At 31.8% G+C, this 7984-nt stretch overlaps 1 long non-coding RNA gene across 1 annotated transcript; it reads left to right on the top strand.

Annotated features, from left to right (window-relative positions):
* The first annotated feature begins 5882 nt into the window (after nt 1-5882).
* Nucleotides 5883-6274, top strand: LOC145051627 (uncharacterized). Its single transcript, XR_013683741.1, has 3 exons — nt 5883-5987; nt 6060-6139; nt 6215-6274. It is a non-coding gene; the product is annotated as an uncharacterized LOC145051627 (long non-coding RNA).
* The last annotated feature ends 1710 nt before the right edge of the window (nt 6275-7984 follow it).

Below are 7984 nucleotides of genomic sequence, written 5' to 3'. Positions count from 1 at the left end.
GAATTTGTGCATAATCATTACAAGAGGATCAATGCATATAAGTTTAGAATCTAACAGATTTTAGTAAATGGCATGAATTTGGAATTCTTACATTTGCAGTAAGATTTGGGACTATGAAATGAGAATCATTGGAGTTATGTTCAATTGATCTATTTCACAAAGTAAAGATCATAGACAAACATAGTATGTATACTTGGTGTATGGCATGACTAGTGTTTAAAAAAATATAGTGTACATGCTTGGAGCATGGGACAACTATTGTTTTAATTCAGGAATAAAGTTCATAGCTGAAACAGTATACAATGTATAATGTGTAATCATATGGTGATAAATAAAAGGTGTTTTATTTATATTCATAAGTTCTAAGACCATATATTGTGTTTCACTTTGCATGTTTTGACTTCCAGAATAACTAGGTCATTGTTCTGATTGACTAAGTTATTCAAACCATCCACAGTCGGTCATATGTTGGAAGTAGATATGAATCAAGACTGTCATGGGTTGGGTTTGTAGAGGTCTAAGATGTTGGACAAGGTGGTGCTACAACACTCATGAGTGCTCATAAGTTATGAGTATTGGATTCAACCCATGCTCATTGGAATCACTTCATGTATTTTATCACGAGTGATCATGAGACGATAATATCTTATATTCTTCGAACCTAGAGATATGAGTTGTTACTATGAGTTGGTTATACATTGATTGCACGAAAACGCATTGGTAACTCGATGTTATAAAACGTGCCTTTGTGTATGATTCAACAAGTAGTAGAACAAGCCATATGAGTCGAAGTTTATCCATTTCTTTTACCTTCGGGATAAAAGCGATATCTGTGGGCCCCTCAATGATTTGATGATGACAAATGGAAGTGCTCGGCCGGGCCAGGACTGATTTGATTTGTTCAATTAGTGAGTCGTCATAAATCGGAAATCGGGAAACAACAAATGGACAGAGAGAATGATTATAATCCATGTCTCAGTCCATATGATATCTAGAATGGAGGAATATATGATCCCTTATCTAATGGACGCGTAATTGATTTGTTCAGAGTTCGACAACGACTTTAAGAGCTACGATTGCTAGTCGGTTTATGAATTCGTACTTGCAATAATAGTTTTAGACTTATCCAAGTGGGAGACTGTTGGATTAGATGTCTAAGCCCATAACTATTATTGGTATGTACTTGACCCGAGAGTAGCATGGTCCATTTGGGTTGCATATCATCAGGACAATTTGTTAGGATGGACTTTTAAGAGAAGGTTATTTATGGTTTATTAATATATTATAAGTTATAATATATTAATATGAAATCATATGTTTTAATTAGTATCGATCAAGAATTAATTTGGAATTAATTTAGTGATCAAAAGAGACTAATTAAATCTATGAGAACTAATTATGATAATTAGTTATATTTATATGTGTTGGGCTTATGACCCATGTTGGACCAAGTTTATGTATGGATACATAAAGAGTTGGGCTACATGAACCATGGATCATAAAACCCATGGGTATGGATTATGGGTTATACCCATGACCCTTGGAATCCTACATATAAATAGGTTACTCCATAGCCAAAATCATCACTTCTTTTCTTAGAGAAATATGGAGGTGTTTTGGTGCATGGAATTCTCTCTCAAGAGCCACCTTTGTCCTAGGTGTGTTGTGATTCCATTTGAGGCATTTCATACTATTGCTGCTAAGCTCTTAAGGCCAAATACATCAAGACTTCAAGCCACATAAAAGGTATGTTTCCCTAACTAGTATATTATATGGTTTATGTCAAATGCATGCTAGTTATAGGTTTAATGCCTTGGAAACCATTTGCATGTATAATTAGTGAAAACATAGATCCAAGGTATTTAGGGTTGTATGTGCACCATAGGATGTTGTATTATACCATAACCCAACAGTGGTATCAGATACATGGTTTGTTTTCTACTATATTTGATGCAAATGTATTTTTTTTCAAGTTGATGGAAAAAAAAAAGAAAAAAACATGAAGTTTGTCAAATTTTATGATAATTACTTGATTTTATGAAAAACTAATTATTTTTAAATTTTGAGTCACTTTACTACAAGAGTTGAATTAGGTCAATTTATTAAAAGATAGAATGATATGATTATTTTATTTGTTTTAAAAGTTTGATCTAAGTGGTTTTAAGGAGTTACAAAATTTGTCATAAAATTTTGGAACTCAAAAGTTTTTTAAAGTTATGATCTTAAGAGTTTTGAAACTTCCATAAGTTAAGGATGTGAAATGTCTCATTTATTAACTCTTTAGGTCATGAAGTCCAAGAGTCTTCAAAGGATAATTGTCAAAGTTTCAAGATTTGTATTAGTTTATATGATTATCTAATTTCTTGAAAATTGTTGATGTAAATTATCTTTACTTATGAGTTTAATCTAGATCATAGAAAAATTATTTGATCTTAATGGTTTTTATGAACTCCATAACTTGTCCTCAAGTTATAAAAAGTGAAGAGTTTTTCTTTTTAAAGTGTCATTAAGTCTCATAGGTTATAAAAATAGAAGAGTCTCTATTTTTAATGTCATCATTAAATGATTTAATGTCTTCCATAACTTGTCCTCAAGTTATGGAACTTGAATTTTTTTTCATTAAACCTTAATTAAACTCATAAGTTATGAAAAAGCCAAGAGTTTTGAAAGGTTTCAAAACTTGTCCTCAAGTTTTGGAATTTGTAAAGTTACCCCTCATGTATACTTTAATTCCAAACTAGACCTTAGAATTTTAAAAGTTAAAATTCAACCCTTATACTTTATAATATTATAAGTTAATAATATTTATATATATGTATAAGAGTAAAGGCAGTCTTACCGTTAGTAGGCCTCATTCACGAAGCCGGTCTATAAGGGGGGTATAAGGTTACTGCCTATAAAATGGCAGTTTAATGGGTGTCCACTCTCACCCACAGCTTCCTTGACCGGTGGAGGGTCGTTAGCCGAACGGGTAGGACAAGGACTATACTTCTCCCTTCATTAAAAGTATTAATGATAAATACTAAGTAACTAAACCTTTTATAAATACCCAATCTTAGTTACTTAGGAAAATGTGAATAAGGTGCTTATCCATGAAATTACACTTTGCACTTTGTTTAAGTCGGTTAGTGGAACGTGTGTGGTTAACCGGCACACTAACTCATATTTAACAAGGTAGGAAAAGGGTAACTTAATGTTTATCATAGTATTGATGGAGCGTGTGTGGTTAACCGGCACATCTATTGAGGGGTAAACACTTAAGGGTACCAAGTAATTTGCATGGTTACTTCATACCTTGTTTTGTGATCCTCGGCATCCCAGTCACAAAACCTGAAGGGCACACTCGAGATTGAAACATGCCATTGAAAAGTTCAATGAATCTCAAAACATCTAGGAGTTTCAAATCCAATTAAAACCTATTAAATTATTTCGTTTTTCATGGTGGAAATTAGTGAATCGTCATTCACCTACCTTCAAATATTCTATAGCTTGGATTACGGCATCCCTCTTCCAAGTTATAAAATAGTTTGTTGGGTCCTAGCCTTAATATTTCATATTGGGTGTTATATTAAGGACTTTAAATCAACTATATTGAATATCTCCCAAAAGATGTCTAGTAAGGGGGCTGTTCTTTCCCATTGAAACCTGATTGCATATGTTTCTGGTGGTAATCTTGAAATTAAGTTTTTTCTTATTAGGGCATTTTGCTTTGAAAATTCTACCCAATTATAGCATTGTACTTCCATTTTTTTTCTTATTGCGACATACTTTGAAAAATCTACCTATTTATAGCATCAAACTTTCAATTTTTGTGAGGGAACCAATTATGTTCCAATGATTACAAAAGATTATATGAGCCTATGACCTTGTATGTATATTTCCAGAAATACCCCTCTGTTCCTAAAACTTGTGCTTATTTATCATCTGCAGGAAATGATGGGATTAACATACTTGATGTTGAATCAATCAAAAAAAGATGTGCTTTTATTTAGTGAATTGGGACATTAGGGAAGGAAGTGCCACAAGATGTGGTCTTTGGTGGTTTGAAATGTTAAAAACAAGTGGTCAATATAAAGAGAGGGTGTTTGTGTGTACTTTCTTATCTCTGATGAGGTAATAGTCAATTCTTGTTTGTGAATAAAAATATTATATATGAGAACTTTGTTTGTTTAAAAACTTCTGCAGGACCTCTTCATTCAGCTGTTGTGCTTTCTTATTGTTGTTACCTTTTTTTTAGCCAAACGAATTATGTTAAGAAAGTTTGGATTTCATCTCATTCTTTCTGGTGGTGATCTGTACAAGAAAGTATGGATATGTTAATACTTTAATAGATAATTTTGTTTTACTATTAGTAATTATCAGTGGTTCTGTAACAATAATTAATTGCAAGCATTATCCTCCCAAGTTGTAGCAGTGTATTTTCAAAGTCTAACCTATTAAGACATTTTAGTTTTAATAATACATTCTACTTTTAAAATCTAATATTGTTTTGAACACCTTTCTACCATCTGATTACTGATCTATTTTCCATATGAATTGGTGCTTTTATAGGGAACCAACAACCATCACCCTTTTCATCCACCAAAACCTGATGATGTTGCTACAAGTGGACACCAATGGTTTCTATTTCTTATTCACTTTTATTGTTGAAGTTATAACGTTATATTTCTAATTTTTTTCCTAGTTTTCATTTTTAAATCGAACTTACTGAGAAATTGTTTTAGTACTTTTTTTCTATTAGGACAATGTAATTCAAATTTCTTACCCGTTAAGATTTTTTCTGAAAATCTAACTACTTATAATATATTATACTTTCAAAATCCAACCTATTAAGAAATATATTTTTTTATGTAATTGTGGTTCTGTAATCATCAACATTTGCATGCTATTTTTCTCACTAATTGAAATTTATTGAAACAAAAATGGAGATAACAGATAGTAATTTGATACTTAGTCATCATCAGTTCATGTTGCTTTACATTGACTTTATTTAGAAGCCCACATCTTGTATCATTATCTTCTTCTACCTGCTTTTGATATGTTTTATGGCTCATCAAGATGCACAAATAGTTTACCTCAAGCATAAAGTGACAATTCATAAAAGCAGTACCATTTTCTGATATGCCGAAAAATCAACAATAGGGCAGCAGTATGTTATTGTTGTTTTATCATCTGGTATGCTCTTACATTCTTTTCTACTATAATTTGATCTTATTTATTTTTTATTAACATTCTCTGAAAATATGTTTATCATTTTTTTAAAATGTGTTCTACTGATTTCAGGTCTATCATTCCCTTCTCTGTACTTCTATAGTGGAGGAGTCTGGGAGTGTCTTGCTTTCAATTAAACAATATGTCCTTGTTGTCAAAAGGGGATATTTTTGCAATTTGGTCCTTATTTCATGGCTTCATAAACACTTTGGTAACTGGGTCATCACCTATATGTTAAATTTATGAAAATAACCATTTTGTCCCTGTCATCTTAATTCTCTTTCATTTCCATGAAATTTCAACAACAAACTAAACCCTAAGTCCCTACTCATTTCATTGTGTGATAATGTGTATTGTTTGGTCTTTGGGTCTCAACTTCAAACATCCCATATGTTAAATTTATGAAAATGACCATTTTGCCTATGTCTTCTTCATCTCTTCCATTTCCATGTTCAAGGAGCATAATTTAACCTCAACAAAGACATCAATTCTCTTAAAAAATTATATGTCATAAATGTTTAAGGAGCATAACTATACCCTAATCCCCGAAAAGATTCTCTGAAAATATGCTCCTATTATGGATAAAGAATAAAGTACATGCCTTCTATGTGTAAAAACTAATGAACATTGCTTATACTCGTATAAAAATTAAGAGAAAAATAAATTAAAAAAAATGCTATTTATGCTATACAGTGATCAAGCTTTTTGGATTATGAAGGCTTAGTCATGGATCCAGATGCTTTAAAACAGAGAATATTCTATAGGGGCAAAAAGAGGTTTTTATATTTTGTTGAAATTTACGCATTGCCCCTTTTAGCTAATTTTAACTAAAATCTGTTTAATTCTAGGTTTATGCATTCTTACACAGAGGCAGTATGTTGTCTCAGTTAAAACATTAGAATACATGACTATCAAAAACCAATTGCAGGTAAATGACTATTTTGCCCTCCAAGTACTGTCACCCAAAAGTGGTTTTTATATTTATTGCAATTTCATGTTGCAGGGTATAAAAAGGTTTACAAAAATTAGAGAAAGGAAGGGTTTGATTGAGAAAGATGTGGTATGAAAATAACCAAACATTTCAGATGTGGTTTTTTTATTTAAGTATTTTATTTTTGTTTTTAAGGTAATGATATATTGTTGACTTACTCATTCTACAACTTTGATCTTGGTTATTTCCAGGTAACATGCCACTGTTATTATTTATAGAGTAAATCACAATTTCGTCCTTGTGATATTTCAAAACTTATGGTTTTCATCTAAGATATTTCATTTGCTGTACAATTGGTCAGTAAAGTATAGTTTTGTTGAAAGTTTTCTCCATGGTGGAACTGTTGGTGTTGCAAAATGTTTGTGAAATCCAAGTGAAATATGACTATTTTGTCCCTCTCTTTTTTTATCCTTCATCTTGTAAACCTAAAATTCCTCAACTTTAATCTTAAACTCTAATCAAACCACTACCCAAACAATACCATGAACAATAAACTAAATAGATTGTTAGGTTAGAATTATTTTATTTTATACTTTTGGATCTTGAGTTTTCTTTAATTTTTGGGTGTTGATTGAATTTGGTTTGATTTTTATGATTTAAGATGAAGGAGATTTAGAAGATGAAGATAAGGGCAAAAAAAGGTCATTTTACTTTATCTAATTAGTCATTTTACTTTGTGTTTTTTTTATACACACAATATTTTGCTAATAATTGAAATAAAGAATTTTTATCTCACAGAGCACGAGTGATCTCTCTCTCTCTCTCTCTCTCCCTCTCTCTCTCTCTCCATTATTGTTCATCTTGAAAAATGATTCATAAGCTTTCAGGTGTTTTATTAGAATGATTAGGTCCAAATTTCAACCGTGATAAAAAAGGCATGCACTCTCAACTCAACTCTTTCTTTGCGCTATCAAATGTCCTCCCTCTATCTCAATATATAACAAGGGTATTTTGGTCTTTTAATAAAGAGGGAGGAATGAATCAAAACTGGCATTCCTTCCGCCTGCCCCTATAAATAAATGGTTCAAGTCCATCAAATATGAAATACCAAGGAATTTGACAAAGTTGCATTCCGTCCGAATTTTCAACCAAAGGCACCATTCACTGGAATCTCGAATTCCAATCCCACCGGTATCCACAATTCCAGTTCCTAGCTGTGATTATCAAACATGGAATTTCAAGAAATCCAACAGAAGTGTGTTCCATCCAAATTGTCAACCAAACACTTCAAGAAATGGAATCTTGAATTCCAACTCTGTCGGAATCTGCGATTCCATTTCTTAGCTGTGGTTTCTAACATGCCTATTATTGTTTTGATAGGGCAGCTGGTGGAACTACTCAACAACCCATTACACAACTACTTCAAACAAAACAACTTCTTTCTGTTTCTGTTGGATTTTGATCCAACTCGAAAGGCAAGTAAATTTACTCTTCTACCCTCGCTAATTAAAAAGTATCACATGGTTTCATCTTGGTTATTTCTAGGTAGCATGCCACTATTATTATTATTTATAGAGTAAATTACAGTTTCGTCCTTGTGATATTTCAAAAATTATGGTTTTCATCTAGATATTTCTTTTGTTGCACAAGTGGTTGATCAAGTGTAGTTTTGTTGCAAGGTTTTCCCTGGAACTGATGTTGTTACAAAATGTCTGCGAAGTTCAATTGAAATGACTATTTTGTCCCCATCATTTTCTCATTCATCCTCTAAACCTAAAAATTGCTCAATCTCCATCTGAAAATCCAATCAAACCAAAACCCAAATATTAAAACTAAAACTAA

Source organism: Lactuca serriola, chromosome 5 (assembly GCF_051521515.1).
Source record: "Lactuca serriola cultivar US96UC23 chromosome 5, Lser_US96UC23_V15, whole genome shotgun sequence".
NCBI lineage: Eukaryota > Viridiplantae > Streptophyta > Magnoliopsida > Asterales > Asteraceae > Lactuca > Lactuca serriola.
The sequence above is the reverse complement of the archived record's forward strand: the minus strand, read 5'-3'. Positions and strand labels throughout refer to the sequence as shown.